Here is a 16366-nt window from a genome sequence, read left to right as displayed (position 1 = left end):
TCATTGAACAAGATCCAGCCAGGAACTCACAGAAGCCATTAATCTGATATGTCAGCTGTTTCAGACCCTTGGTCTACAGACAAATTGGGACAAATCTATCCTTGTCCCATCACAAAAGATAATATTTATAGGAGCAGTACTGAATTTCATGACAGGACAGAGATCTGTGCATATTTCTTGTACTCTGTATTGTAAATTCCAACCAAATTTAACACTGTTTTTTTTTTTTTTTTTCTGGTGGCCATCACCTGTGATATGATATGCCCATCTATGCATGAATCCTCTGCAGCACTGTGTGTCTGTGTCACATCCTGTATGTGGAGAGCTTGAGCAAATTACACATAATTCCCAAAAATGCTCTTAGGGTAACTCAGCTGGTGGGAATCCTGAGACAATTTCCTTCAGCCTGCAGGGGCCTTACTGTGATCCAGGCTGGGTATCAGAGGCATGCTTGTAGAGGTTAGAAGCTCATGGTCTCTTGCTCATGGAGCAAGCACATAAACTAGGCTAGATGACAAAGTCCTTTCTATCATCCCTTTAAGACCAGCTGGTTCAGGTATTCGCAAAAACACCATAGATATATACTACCTGAACAAGCAAGTTAGAGCTAACTCTAAACAGTCTGCAGAGAAACCATGGAACTTTGTTAGTAGTGTCTGGAACATCCCATATATCCAGTTAGTCTGTATCTGGTAGGAGAGGAGAATGCAAAACCAGGGTAATTCAGAAAGGCTCAAGACCAGAATAATCAGTCTCTGCAGCTCTCATTGTAAACTACTTTTTCAGCAGATGGGAAAGTGTCAAAACCAGATCCCTTTGCCTCCAGAGAATGCCAGGTGTCCCCTCCACTGCTTGTGAGCCAGTAAGGACCAAGTGTTCTTTGACAGATGCAGTCCTCCTAGTGTTGAGCAAGGATCTGCTGGATGCATTTTCTTCCATCCCCTTCATTTGTTGGGTGGGTTCAGAATACATGCTGGGATAGGACAAAGGTCATCTTTCCAGCATGGTCAAGGCAGCGTTGGTACAATAACTAAGGCTGCGAGTCTGTCACGGAAGTCACGGATTCCGTGATTCTATGACTTCTGCAGCGGCCAGCAGCAGCAATTTGGGTGTGTAGGAGGGGACAAAGGGCTGGGAATGGGGGTGGGGAGGGCGCTTACCTGGGGTGGGAGGTCCCCCTGCAGCTCCTAGGTGGCCTGGGTGGGGGTGGGCGGGAAATTCCGCTGCCTGTGCCCATAAGCCCCACCCCTGCTGCTTCCATTGGCTCCGGTTCCTGGCCAATGGGAACTGCAGCAGCCGGCGCTGGTGGTGGAAGCAGCAGAGGAGCCCCTGCCTCTGCTGCCTAGGAGCTGCAGGGACGGAGCTGGTAGGAAGCTTCCCCCCCCCCCCACCAGTGGGGGTCCTGGGCTGCGTGTCACGGCCCGGTCCCCTCCTCTCCCAGCACCAGCAGGGGTCCTGGGTCACCCCCCAGCACCTCCAGTGCCCTGAAACCCCTCCCCCCCTGAGCACCCCCAACCCCATGCCCAAGTTTTAGCCACAGCGGGTATTTTTAGTAAAAGTCATGGGCAGGTCACAGGCCCATGAATTTTTGTTGACGTCCGTGACCTGTCCATGACTTTTACTAAAAGTACCTGTGACTAAAATGTAGTCTTAATAACCTTTTAAAGCTGTCTAAGAAGCATGTCTAATTAAGGCATGTTGCAGTCCAGGATACTCCTGCACCCTCATTCAGATACCAGAGACAATATTACTCACCTTTTTTGTCATCTTTCTACTCTCAAAGAAGACCTAAGTATCAATAACAGCATCCTCCTAATTTCTGAGTGTCAATATATGAAAAGATCCTCCAAACCCAAGGTGAGTCCAAAGAATTCTTCTCTGACTCCTTCTTTGCCTAATTTTACACCTCAAGTTTGACATTACAGCCTAGAGCAGCAAACGAGTTTAGACTTTTATTCTCTACACTTTGGAGAAGTTTTTTTTTTTTTATTATTATTATTAAGACAAACAACAAATTGCAAAACATCAATATGGACAGAGGGGTGTTGGATGTTATAAAAGAGGATTACACCGTTACAGGTCAAGACCATTCCTCCATTCCACCATCTCTTTCCTTCCCGTTTCAGGGACCCCTCTCATGCCAGTTTTCTGAGGGCAGAAGTCCATTCTCTGCTATTACAGGGCGATAAAGGAGGTTCTAGAAAGTCTCGGGAATCAAGGTTCTTACTCTAATTTTCTAGTTCCGAAAAAGGATGGAGGCTTCCAACCAATCCTTGATCTGAGAAAACTAAACAAATACATCAGTAAGTTTCGCTTCAGGATGCTGACGCTCAGTTTAGTCATCCATTCTCTTTCTTCTCTAGATTGAGAGCGGCGTACCAATCTCAAAGATGCTTACTTCCATATTTCCATTCAGCCATCTCATGGTAATTACCTTCATTTTGTTCTAGGGCAGAACCATTTCCAATACAAGATTTGACCTTTCTACAGCACCTCGGATTCTTATAAATGCCTTTCTGTAATAGCAACCTTCCTGAGAAGACAAGGAATTTTCATGTTCCTGTATCTTGACCACTGGCTTCTGTCTCATTCCAAAGACAAGTTGAACAACAACATTCTCTTTACATATTTTGTATTTCAAAATTATGTTTTCTGATAAGAAAAAAATCTATATTGTGCCCAACACAAACAATTCCCTTCATAGGAGGAGTTTTCAATATTCTGGAGTCGAGAGCGTACCTTCAAGAGGAAAAATTCCAAAAAACCTGAAATCCAGCATACAATGCTTACTCCAGAAGTACTGGTTTTCCTCATCTTTCTGGGTCTTGTGACATCAAAAACGTTTGACATACACCTTATGCAAGGCTCAGAATGAGATCTTTTCAACAGTGGGTTTCAAGAAATTTCAGACCCACTATAGTTTCAAGGAAAATTTGGAATCCTATTCTGTAATGGATGAACACTGAGAATACACTGAAAGGAGTGATGTTCAATACCCCACCTCCTTCAGTAATAATGACAACAGACTCTTCCAAGACAGACTAGGAGGTGCATCTCAACAAATTAACAAGAGGTCTCTGGAATTTGCAAAAATCGCAACTTTACATCAGTGTTTTGGAATTAAGGGATATCAATTTAGCACTGAAATCTCTCCTTCCGCAAATTTAGAGCTCTGTGGTTCAAGTCACAGTAGACAATATGGTGACAGTATATTATGTAAATAAAAAAGGAGATGTCTGTTCATCACAATGTTGCCCAAGAAGCAATAAAACTGTATGGGGATGGTGGTGCATACATCACAAAATTTACCTGATTGCATTGCATGTAACAGGATCTCACAACCAACTGGTAGACCAACTGAGGAGAGACTCCTCTCAGGTTCACGAATGCCTCTGAAGGAATCAGTGATTCAGGACATGTTCCATCTCTGAGGATTTCCAAACATAGACCTCTTTGCCACTAGCCTCAATACTACATTCCCCTGCTTATGTCTGAGAGCAGGGGCAGACATTCATTTGTTGATGGATGCTTTTCTCATCAGTTGGGCGATGTATGCTTTCCTGCCTTTTTTTTTTAATTAACATTGAAGGTGGTAAAAAAGATCAGACAGGACTCAGCCAAAATGATACGAGTTGCTCCAGTATGTCTAAGACAGCAACAGGACACAGACTTGTTTCTCCTCTCCAGAGGGAAATTGAAATGCTTACCGGTATCACCAGATCTCCTATCATAACAAGGGGGAAAAGTGTACCATCCAGAACCTGAAGCGCTACGTCTCATGGCATGGGCGACAGGACTCTGACAACTTTTGAGAACTCTTTCTCTTGAGCATGTACTACATAATTAAAAAAAAAAATCATCTATAAAATGGTATGATCTAAAACGGATTTTGAAACTGGGGTCGGGACCCCTCAGAGGGTCCTGAGGTTATTACATGGGGGGTCGCAAGCTGTTAGCCTCCACCCCAAACCCGGCTTTGCCTCCAGCGTTTATAATGGTGTTAAATATATAAAAAAATGTTTTTAATTTATAAGGGGGTCACACTCAGAGGCTTGCTATGTGAAAGGGGTCACAAGTACAAAAGTTTGAGAACCACTGATCTAAAATAAGGAGATTTCTCCTATGAGTATCAGATAAGGGTTTTAATCCTGTATTTGCTCCTATTCACTGTATTTTAGAGTACTTGCTTGTCCTAAAGAATAAGGGATTATCCATTGCATCCCTTAGAGTGCCTTTAGCTGTAATAGCAACTTTTCATAATCCTATAGATGGAAAATCAGTTTTCTCATTATATTGTAAAAGGTTTTCAAAGGGTCTGTTGACTATCTGCCAGTAAGAGACACTGTTTCTCTATGGGACTTAAACTTAGTTTTAACACACCTTGCTCTTTATTTCATCTTTCCATTAAAACAGCCTTTATTATAGCAGTTACATTGGCTAGAAAAATTAGTGAATAGCATGTCTTGATGGCAGACCTTTCATTTACAGTTTTTTATAAAGATAAAGTAGTGCTCCTGCTGCCTCCCAAGTTTTTACTTCAAGTAACTTCTGATTTTCATGTTAATATGTTAACTTGCCAGTATACTTTCTAAAACCTCACACTCATAAAAGTGAATCAAAGTTACATTGCTTGGATGCTAAGTGTTTTATCTTATTATTTAGATAGAATTAGAGAGTTCAGAATCTCACATAAAATGTTCATTTCCTATGCAGATCACTGTAAGGGGAAAGCTGTTTCTGCTCAAACTTTAACTAGATGGGCAGACAGTGTGTAGAAGTGAGTTACAAGAATGTTTCACATTCTCCGCTTACTGCTATTAAAACACATTTTACTAGTGTAGTTGCTATTTCAGCAGCATACTTTAGACATGTTCCAGTAATTTAAATGTGTAAAGCAGCTACATAGAGCTCAATAAATTTTTACTAAACATTATGCATTAGGCATAGCTGCTAGGTCTCATACTCAATTTGACAGGACTGTTCTGTAATCTGTTTAATTAGGACACCTTGTCCCACCATCCATTTAATATGCACTGCTGACCAAACTGCCCCAAAAGTTGGATTATGCAGAGGTCACTAGAAGAAATGAATGTTTCTTGAGGTTCTTTGAAATGGACTCTGCATATTCACACACACCACCATCCTCCTTCCCCTTTTCTGCGGAGTCCTAATTATTCTATGCTTTGCATTAGTGATGGAAGGAATTAAGGTGGTAGCTACTGCCATGCCCTTTTTATAGCCACACCCCTCAGAACACTCTAGAACGCTGAGGCGACACGTGTGCATGTCAGCACTGACATTCTAACAGACACTACTTACAGAAGCTTCCACCATTCAGCGGTGCCAGTTGTCGCATATCCCAAAAGTACATCTTGAAGAACCTCGGTTACAAGTAACCAGCCTTCATTTCACAACTTCATCTCTCAGTCATTTGAAGTCCTAGAATAGGAGGTGGAAAGAGACAAAGAGCCAGACAGTGATGATCTGCTGGCACAGTGATTCTTGTTAGTGGGCCTCATTCAGGTGCAGGGAGAGGCTGGTCAAAGGCGGAGTGGCCTGTTAGTTGTTTTCATGACATCCTCTCCCCAAAGTGATCAGTCTTGGGGATTCTGGAATGCCAGTCTTCCCTTATGTGGCTTGTTGAATTGACATGCTGTCATAACTATAAAGGGAAGGGTAACAGCTCTCTGTGTACAGAGACTCCAAATCCTTTTACCTGTAAAGGGTTAAGAAGCTCGGGTAACCTGGCTGACACCTGACCCCAAGGACCAATAAGGAGACAAGATACTTTCAAATCTTGGGGGGGGAAAGGCTTTTGTGTGTGCTCTTTGTTTTAAGGGGTGGTTCGCTCTTGGGACTGAGAGGGACCAGACATCAATCCAGGTTCTCCCCATCTTTCTAAACAAGTCTCTCCTATTTCAAACTAGTAAGTAAAAGACAGGCAAGGCGTCTTAGATTTACTTTGTTTCTCAACTTGTAAATGTACCTTTTTACCAGAGTGTGTATCTTTGTTTGCTGTACTTTGAACCTAAGACAGAGGGGGGGGTCCTCTGAGCTCTTTAAGTTTGATTACCCTGTAAAGTATTTTCCATACTGATTTTACAGAGATGATTTTTACCTTTTTCTTTAATTAAAAGCCTTCTTTTTTTAAGAACCAGATTGATTTCTCCTTGTTTTAAGATCCAAGGGGGTTTGGATCTGTATTCACCAGGAGTTGGTGAAAGGAGGGTGGAGGAAGGAGGGGGGATGGTTAATTTCTCCTTGTTTTAAGATCCAAGGGGGTTTGGATCTGTGTTCACCAGGGAATTGGTGAAAGGTTTCTCAAGGCGTCCCAGGGAGGGAATTCTTGTGATGGTGGCAGCGGACCAAAGCTAAGCTGGTAGATAAGCTTAGAAGTTTTCATGCAGGCCCCTACATTTGAACCCTAAAGTTCAAAGTGGGGATCCAGCCTTGACACATGCACAGATAAATCAGATGCGAGGAGCATCTTAGAGCCATGCAGCTTAGTTCAGTCAAGTTTGAATTAGATCACTATTTATTTTTTTCAAGTTGAGGCTCACTAACATTCTAATTCTATATCACAGAGACTGTTTATCTGTGATTCCTCCCCCCTCACCCCCAAATGTAAGAAATCCAGATGCAAAAGATATATTTGAGGAAGCTGGTATAATATCATCTATGTGAAAGGTCCTAGAAAGACATTGTTGCCAGTTCATGAAAAATTCATTATAAAATCACTATAGAAGAAATTAATGAGCAAATATTAGCTCAACAAAAACGTCCCATGATGCATTGTTTTCCGTCCCAGCATTCTGTGGGCTTCCAACTGCGTTTCATGGCATTTTTCAATGGCCCCTGTTTACTGTGTGCCCACCATCTCTGTGCGAAAGGATAGATCCTGCACTGCTCTCTACTGTTGTGGTAACTGTCATTAACGCTTCATGGATGGTCATGCAGTATATCATGAGCTTGCTATCTGAACAGGAATCAGAGTTGCCTGACCTGTTGCATGCCATAGAAAGAAACAACACCAGATTACTTTTGGCATTCATGGAGTAGCTGAACACGGGGGACTGCCACTTTTGGGCTCGGGAAACAAGCACTGAGTGGTGGGATCGCATTGTTATGCAGGTCTGGGCTGATGAGCAGTGGCTACAGAACTTTTGGAAGCGGAAAACCACCTTCCTGAAACTGTGTGCAAAGCTTTCCCCAGCCCTGAGGCACCAGGACACCAAAATGAGAGCAGCCCTATCGGTGTAGAAGCGTGTGGCAATTGCTGTGCAGAAGCTGGTGATTCCAGACTGCTACCGATTGGTTGCGAATCAGTTTGGAGTCAGTAAGTCGACCATTGGGGTAGCTTTAACGCAAGTGTGCAGGACCATTAATGGCATCCTTCTCCGAAGGACTGTGACTCCTGGCAATGTGTGTGGATGGCGTTGCGGAAATGGGCTTCCCTAACTGTCGAGGGGCAACAGATGGAATGCATAATCCAATTTTGGCCCCAGACCATCTTGCGACAGAGTACATCAGTAGAAAGGGGGTATTTCTCCATGGTATTGCAGGTGCTTGTGGATCACTGCGGGTGTTTCACTGACATCAACACGGGGTGGTCCAGGAAGGTGCATGACACATGCATCTTCAGGAACACTGGCCTGTACAGAAAGCTGCAAGCAGGGACTTTTGCACCAGATCAGAAGATTCCAGTGGGGGATGTTGAAATGCCCATAGTGATCCTGGGAAACCCAGTGTACCACTTACTCCTATGGCCCATGAAGCCTTACATGGGAAACCTGGACAGCAGCAAGGATGGCTTCAACAATAGGCTGAGTAGGTGCAGAATGACCGTGGAATGTGCATTTGGCAGATTAAAAGCGCGCTGGAGATGCCTTTATGGCAGGTTAGATCTCAGTAAGGAAAACATTCCAATGTTCATAGCTGCCTGCTATACACTGCATTTGCCCAGGGGTGGAGTGCTGAGGCAGGTCGCCTGGCTGCTGATTTTGAGCAGCCTGATTCCAGGGCTTTTAGAGGTGCACAATGGGAAGCAATTCAAACCAGGAAGGCTTTGAGGCGACATTTTGAGACAGAGAACCAGCGAAGTGTATTTCTGTGCAGGAATCTTCCGTGCTTCATTAGATCAATTTTTGTTTGTAAACACTTGTGGTGATTCCTGACCGGGGTTTTCAGTAAGCAAATGATTAAACTGCATCTATATATTTTACTACCAGCTGTTATCACAATTTGTAGAACACAAAGATTTGTTATCTTTCAGAGATTTTGTTTTTATTAAACACCAAATAACACACAGTGTCTTGGTGGGAAGGGAGGTATAGGGAAGTCTCTCATAGCTGTGCCTAAATCCAGATATCATTTTGGAAGCTGTCCAAAGGGGTGGAGTGAACAAGAAACCGAGAAGTTCCAGAAAGTTGAAAGGAACGTGTGGGAGGAGTTTGGAGAGGGCATAGAAAATATTGCTGTATGGGCTGTGGGAGGCGAGTGGGGGGTAAGCACGCATCTGTTCTGACTAACATGATTAGGGACGTTAGCATCGCTGTTTGCTCCTCCATTACTTTTATCATCAGTGGCCTTTTGAACGTTCTCCTGATTTTCTTTTCTGTCCCATCTTTCCATTTCTCTCCACTTCCTGCTTTCCCTTTTTTCTGCCTCAGAGAATTGCAGCACCTCCTGGAACATGTCCTCCTTGCTCTGCCTTGGTCACTTCCTTATCGGGCGGAGGCACTCCGCTGGTGCGTAGGGGGTTCCCCTGAAGGCCACTTCTTCAGAAGCACAAGAAACAATATACAGAAGCATGATTGTTAGTGCATGCATAGCGTTGAATCATTATTGTAAAAAATACATCTCTTTATAAAATATCAAGCACTTTCTCACTGATCCTTGGCAAGCGCATGTCTCAGCTAACACCCTAAAAATGGTGAGTTCTGCCCGGGTGGGTGGGGGTTGTTGAAGCTGGGGTAAAGAGAGACTTTGGTGATTCCAGGGTAGTGGTGCAGGCACCTAGGGACATTATTGTAAATTCTGCCACCATTTTTCTACGGGGAGTGGGGGGTTCATTGAATCAGATTTGTCACTCCTGAGGGTATGCAAGGGTGCATCTACTGTATGTGTGCGGCTTCAGACCTAGTCCCTGTGCTACTCCCCTGTGTGCCAGTTTGGTCCCTGCACAAGTAATTGCAGAGTGGCGCAGGAAAGTTTCCTACAGTGGGGGGAGCTCTGCCAAGGAACCTTTGGTAGAGGATTGGCAAGTACCTCCAGGAAAGCTTCCTAGACATCTCTCTGGAGGATTCCCGTGAAATCTCGGAGTGCCTCAACACACTTTTCCACCACACAGCTTAGTTTCACAGGGTGATTTGAAGCACACTCAAACCCAGCTAATCTTCCACATTTCCATCCCTTCACCCAATCCTACAGTATACAAAGCAAAGAACAGCTGTACGTCATATAACCGAACAGCATCAACACAAATAAATCACTTACCAGGGGTGTCCTCTCCTGCTTCTTGCTTGCCAGAGAGGGAATGCTGGGACTGGCCGAACACCTTCCGAGTGGCGAAGAGTTCCTGACTCGCCGCCACACCGGATGACCCTGACGTGGGTTCCTCGTTGTCCTTCAAGTTCACCTTCTTGTCCACAACTTTGAAGTGCTGACCAGAGTGGTCCAGATGGGTATTCTGGGACATCTCCTGAAGGCTATTTATGGCGACAAAACCAAGCACGGTGTCTACACTGACACTTCATCGATAAAACTTTGCAGCAAAAAGTCTCTCGTTGAGGTGGTTTTATTTTGTCGCCAAAACAGAAGTTTTGGGTTTTTTTGCCAAAAGTCGCATTGTAGTATGTACATCTCCACTGTTTTGTTGAGAAAAGCTGCCTTTTGTCGACAAAACTCTAGTGTAGACAAGGCCAAAAGTAAGTAACCTCCGCCTTTAAGTACTAAAAGAACTTGGCTATTTCTGTATATCTTTTGTTAGATAGTGACACTCTGACACCTTAGAGTGTTGCCATTTCTCCATATAAAAATGCCTAAACCAATTTAAATTAAATTTGTTTTAAAAAATATGTTCTGTCTGGATTAAGTTATTTTGACAAGTTGCAGTTTGATGCAAATTACAAAACAAAATTTATAGTGGAAATGTTAACATTTAATTATAGTCCATATCAGTATAATTTATAAAGGAATTCATTTAGGTTTCTTCTGGTCCTGTTTTTCCACTCGAAATAGTTTTGTAACAACACTCCAAAGAGCACACACAATATAGGGTGCCTCATCTCACTGATTCAGCTTGTCAGTATAGTGAATTGTCAATTTCCTTTGAAGGTAAAGGAAGTCATGTTTTTAATGAACTTAAAACAACTCATTCAGACCCTAATTATTTAAAAAGTTACTTGTACTATATATGAAGTTAACACTTATATTTTAGTAATGGATGGGGGGTGGCATATTGTGAAATGGATTTAAAAACATCTACTGTGTTTTTCGAAGTTCATGGCATCATGCACAGGCCAGAGTTTGAAGAGAACATGAGTTCACGTGCAGGAGTAAAATGGGAGAGTATAGGCCAAATGCACTTTTGTCTCTACTAATTAGGCCAGCATTCACATTTTTCACTTTTTTCAGTAATCTAAGGAACCAGCAACTGTCTGTTTGCTCAGCAGTGAACTCTTTTTTGTGCTGCAGCTCACATCCCCTCTTTTATTTTTTCCTGTTACATAGTATGAATGTTTTAAAAGAAAAATTAAACTGACTTTTGTAGACTATACAGTACATGGATGGACTTCCAAATTCGTTTCTTCCGATTATATCAGAGGATATATAGCAACATGGCAATTAATGACATTTCTGCCTTTTTTATGTAAAATAAGAGGCAAAAATATTATGTAAATTGAAGTTTTTGCCTCTTGCTGCCTTAAGTTGTATGTTCTTTGCCCAACTTTTAAAAATAGTATTCAATGAATGAAGGGACATTTTTTTTAGTTAGCAGATGCATGCTCTCCCCCCAACCCCCCGCTCATTTTCATAAAGGATTGGCAAAGAAACATTGGATAGCTCCATAGACATTCTTCATTTTAAAGGGAAAATATTCAATATATATCATGTCTTGAGTGAACTTATACTTAAATAAAACAATTTCCCCCCCCCCCCATCTATTGGGCTCCAAACTTTGTCACCTTTTGACTGACAAGTGTTTATCTAGGTACTGCTTTATGGACACTAGTTATGTTTGCCACAAATGTATGGATAGCTCCCCTATTCAGATACACCTCTACCCCGATATAACGCAACCCGATATAACACGAATTCGGATATAAAGCGGTAAAGCAGTGCTCCGGGGGGAGGGGGAGGCTGCGCACTCCGGCGGATCAAAGCAAGTTCGATATAACGCGGTTTCACTTATAATGTGGTAAGACTTTTTGGCTCCCGAGGACAGCGTTATATCAGGGTAGAGGTGTATATCGTATGCTAAAATAGTAACCTGATTTGAATTGCCTGTCTAGCAGGGAGGTTTTACTGGAATGTTTGTAATAGCCCTAGACTAGAAGTATATACTCTGGTTTCTCTTCAAATCGTATAAATATTTCAGTCAGTTGCAAAGAAGGTAATGTTTAATAGGGATAATTGGCTTTCGTGGTGCAGTGAACTGGCAAACTGCCCACATGATCATCCTTGCAGGAAGAGTGCATGGTAAAATGTTGCTTTACAGTTGCTCCCCAGAAAGCTACTGATTATACGTCAAGCACTGAATTTTACAATAATTATCAGAGTCACTTGAATTAATTATCCTTTGAATTGAAATCCGTAGGCTACACAATATAGGTTTATGGGTAGGCTATTGATACTTAATATTAATACACCACAATGAGATTATTTTAGTTCGTGTCAGAGAGGTTGAACGGGGAGAATCAAGAATTGTGAAGGCCTGAAAGGATGTCATTTAAAACAATCCTTACAAGAGGGAACCTAGATTTTTAGCAGTGGGGATAAAGAAGGGGCAGATTTTAGATCTGTTAATCTATCTCCTTTCTCACTGTCTTTTTTTAATGTACTTAATAAAGTATAATTACAAAAATGCTAATTCAATCTTAAACTGTACCTCCTAAAACCATTATGAACTGTGTAAATTTTAAGCTATTTTAAGTTTATTATTGAATATTTATTTCTTGATGCTTGGAGTACAACAGTCATTTTATGTCTGATACTGTTAGCTGATATTGTATCAAAAACTATTCCTGCCTCTTTGACTGTGATCCTTGCCTTAAGACGGTTCATTAAATCCTGTTTCCACAAAATAAAGTTCAAACTCCTTATCCTGGCTTTTAAGATGTTGCAAACTGAGTGCTCAATACTGTAAAAGATGCAAACAATAGTCTTTGCCCTGAATATCTTAAGTTTGAAAGAGAAACTGGATTTTCACGGGATACAAAAACCAAACTAGAATGGAGCCAAGAGAAGATGGTGACCAGCCTCCATCTTGTGCTTGTGTGCCTTTCCCTCTGTTGTTTTTTGTGTCAGTGTTAGGGGGTTGTGTATACTTCTGGCTAAATCGGCACTGCTGCAATCGGTGCAGCGGTGTCGATTTAGTGGGTTTGGTGAAGACAAGCTAAGTCGATGGCAGAGTACTCTCTCGTCAATGTCTGTACTCCACCTCCCTGAGAGGCGGAAGGTGAGTTGTGTCTCCTGTTGACATAGGTCGATTTACAGTGGTGTAGACCAGACCTTACTATCAAATTAGTAATAGCAAAGAGGTTTTTGTGTCGTATTGTTTTTCCTTTGAAATGTTTACACTATCAGGTGGTCTTATTATTTTGACCTGTTTTTCTGAAGGCTGATTGAGGTGTAGAAAATGGAACTACGGTTGTCAGTTAAAAATGCTGGATTATTTTCCTTTTAGATATTTGGAAAAAATTAATCCAGTCCCCTCTAGGGTTGCTAACCCTCTAGGGTTGGTCTGGAGTCTCCAGGAATTAAAGATTAATCTTTAATTAAAGATTGTCATGCGAAAAAATCTTCAAGAATACGTCCAACCAAAACTGGCAACCCTAGTCCCCTCTCTGATCTAAACTACTTCTTTTGCAATCAAGAGTGAGAAACAAACAAAAAACAGCCTGGGGATGTATAAAATAATCAATAATACTGTTTTTGAAGCAAAATTTCACACACACACAATTATATCTGCTAACAGATTTATCAATGAACTGGGATACAATAACTGGCAAAAGAAAAAAGAAACCAAAGTTAGTACCAAATGGGCACAATATTTTGTGGAGACATATTAATTATCTAATAGCTACTTAGATTTAAAGTATGTGGAGGACTGGGAAAAAAGGGCTAGGATTAGAGGGAGAATTTGTGAGTAAAAATAAACATGTTTTTTCCGTGTTATCCAGGGTATTCTTCTGGTACAGACCTAACAGGATGTTACAGAATTTTTAGCCAGTAAGGGGTGTGTGTGTATTTCTGCCCACTCCACAGCACTAATTAATATTGCTTCATTTATTTCCTCCCTTCAAGATCGCTCTTAATCTTACAATTGCGAATAGAGAGTGCTAATTTCCAGTGAGAATTACAGTAAATCCAAAAAAGGGCACAAAAATCCTCTGCTTTTCCCCTTTGTCTACTGAATCTCAGAGCGACAAGGTGGGTGAGGTAGTATTGGACCAACTTCTGTTGGTGAGAGAGACTTGCTTTTGATCTACACAGAGCTCTTCCTCAGGTCTGGGAAAGGTACTCAGAGTGTCACAGCTAAATACAAGGTCAAAGAGATAGTTTAGCATAAGTAGTGAGCACATATTCCAAGGGACCATTCAAGGTGAAGTGACCTGTTAGCACCTTTGTACTCATAAGATAAAAAGAGGCGTTAGTGTGTTACAGATTGTTATAAAACGCCATAAATCTGATGTCTATATTAACACCATAGAATCATAGGACTGGAAGGGACCTCGAGAGGTCATCTAGTCCAGTCGTCTGCACTCATGGCAGGACTAAATATTATCTAGACCATTCCTGAGAGGTGTTTGTCTAACCTGTTCTTAAAAACCTCCAATGATGGAGATTCCACAACCTCCGTAGGCAATTTATTCCAGTGCGTAACCACCCTGACAGTTAGGAAGTTTTTCCTAATGTCCAACCTAAACTTCCCTTGCTGCAATTTAAGCCCATTGCTTCTTGTCCTATCCTCAGAGGTAAAGAAGAACAATTTTTCTCCCTCCTCCTTGTAACAACCTTTTATGTACTTGAAAACTCCTTATCATGTCCCCTCTCAGTCTTCTCTTTTCCAGACTAAACAAACCCAATTTTTTCTTCCCTCATAGGTCATGTTTTCTAGACCTTTAATCATTTTTGTTGCTCTTCTCTGGACTTTCTCCAATTTGTCCACATCTTTCCTGAAATGTGGCACCCAGAACTGGACACAATTCTCCAGTTGAGGCCTAATCAGCACAGAGTGGAGCAGAAGAATTACTTCTTGTGTCTTGCTTACAACTGCTAATACATCCCAGAATGATGTTTGCTTTTTTTGCAACAGTGTTACATTGTTGACTCATATTAAGCTTGTGGTCCAGTATGACCCCCCAGATCCCTTTCTGCAGTACTCCTTCCACGGCAGTCATTTCCCATTTTCTATGTGTGCAGCTGATTGTTCCTTCCTAAATGGAGTACTTTGCATTTGTCCTTATTGAATTTCATCCTATTTAGTGCAGACTATTTCTCCAGTTTGTCCAAATCATTTTGAATTTTAATCCTATCCTCCAAAGCACTTGCAACCCCTCCCAGCTTGGTGTCGTCCACAAACTTTATAAGTGTACTCTCGATGCAATTATCTAAATAATTGATGAAGATATAGAACAGAAGCAGACCCAGAACTGTTCTCTGCGGGACCCCACTTGTTATGCCCTTCCAGCATGACTGTGAATCACTGATAACCACTCTCTGGGAACAGTGTCTAGCAAAGTAATGAATTTAAGCTCTCAGGCTTGTCTTTTGAAAGGGCTATTCAGGTTTCTTTTGAGGATGAGCACTGATAGGTCAGATATAGTGGAATCACTTTGTGAAAAGTGTTCACCCACAGATGGCATGGGGTTTTTGTCTTTTATCATTTTCCTGCGTCAGTTCATTAGAGAGCGTGGTAATTGGCTTCACCCACATAGTTATCAGGGCATTTAGTGCACTGGATGAGGTACACCACATGATGTGATAGGCATGTGTAAGACCCAGAGGTCTTGAAAGGAGTGTTATGAGGGGTGTTGATCATTGTAGGAATGGAGATATGTCTGCAGGTTTTGCATCTGTTGTTCTGGCAGGATCTGGTGCCCCTTTGAGTTGGTGTTGCCTGGTCTACGGGGAGCTTGCGTCTGATGATGAGCTTGGAGAGATTGGGGGCTTGTTTGAAGGCCAGAAAAGACGGTTCAGAAAATATTTCTTTCAGGATGAGGTCCCTCTTGAGTATGGATTGTAGTTTGATGTTACCACTTATGGGTTCCACTGTGGAGTAGTAGGTGACAACTAAGTGTGTTCGGTCAGAGGGGGTTTTATTTCTGTATTGAAGCAGGTTCTCTTGTGGTATTTGGGTGGCCTGTTCCATGATGCAATCTATACATCCACCAAACAAGGGGACTCCGCCAGAGAAGTAATTTTCATTAGCTAAAAATTACACCATAAAAGAAACCAAACAAAACTGTCATTTTCGTTCCTTGCTTGAATTGGATTTTTTGTTTGTTTGTTTTTTTGATTAAAACTGGGCTAGCTATTTCTGTGGGTATGTGTTAGCATTTTGGGAGCACAGTACTACCAATCATGAATTAATGGATTTGCAATATGTGAACTGTCAGACATCCTACAGGGTTTGAAATGTAATTAAAAAGGGCAATGACTGTTCAAGCCCTTCATAGTCCCTTCTAAAATATTATTCTATGACTACAAATATTTACTCAGGTATAATTAACACTGTTTATTATATGGCATTTTTAAACATGGTGGCAAATTAATATACTATTGCAAAAAGGAAAGGGTAGAAGTTAGTTGCTTTGACAAATGTGGTCATCTTAACTTACTGTATTTTTACTTCAGCTTATACACAGATGGCCTCTCACAGTATGCTGTTTTTATTATTTGGATGGACTACAATTCTTCACAATCCTTCTATATATAGCTCTTCTTGCTGAAAATGAATAATTTTTTGGTGTATCGGTTCATACCAAATTAAGTCTAACGAATTAACTTAAATAAATTGTGCCACACTATACTTGCCCTGCTGTACAGATTTCCTTATGAAAATTTCATACAACTTAATCCAAATTGCATAGATAAAAACCCCGAGGTAAATTTATTGCTAGAATTGAAATGTCTGCGTCTT

The 16366-nt window shown here is 41.6% G+C and overlaps 1 protein-coding gene across 5 annotated transcripts in view; it reads left to right on the top strand.

Annotated features, from left to right (window-relative positions):
• The window catches only part of NCK2 (NCK adaptor protein 2), a 205353-nt gene that overhangs the window by 85556 nt on the left and 103431 nt on the right, over nt 1-16366 (top strand). The window lies entirely within an intron of this gene.

Source organism: Terrapene carolina, unplaced genomic scaffold, assembly GCF_002925995.2.
Source record: "Terrapene carolina triunguis isolate 2854851 unplaced genomic scaffold, T_m_triunguis-2.0 Scaffold21, whole genome shotgun sequence".
NCBI lineage: Eukaryota > Metazoa > Chordata > Testudines > Emydidae > Terrapene > Terrapene triunguis.
The sequence above is the reverse complement of the archived record's forward strand: the minus strand, read 5'-3'. Positions and strand labels throughout refer to the sequence as shown.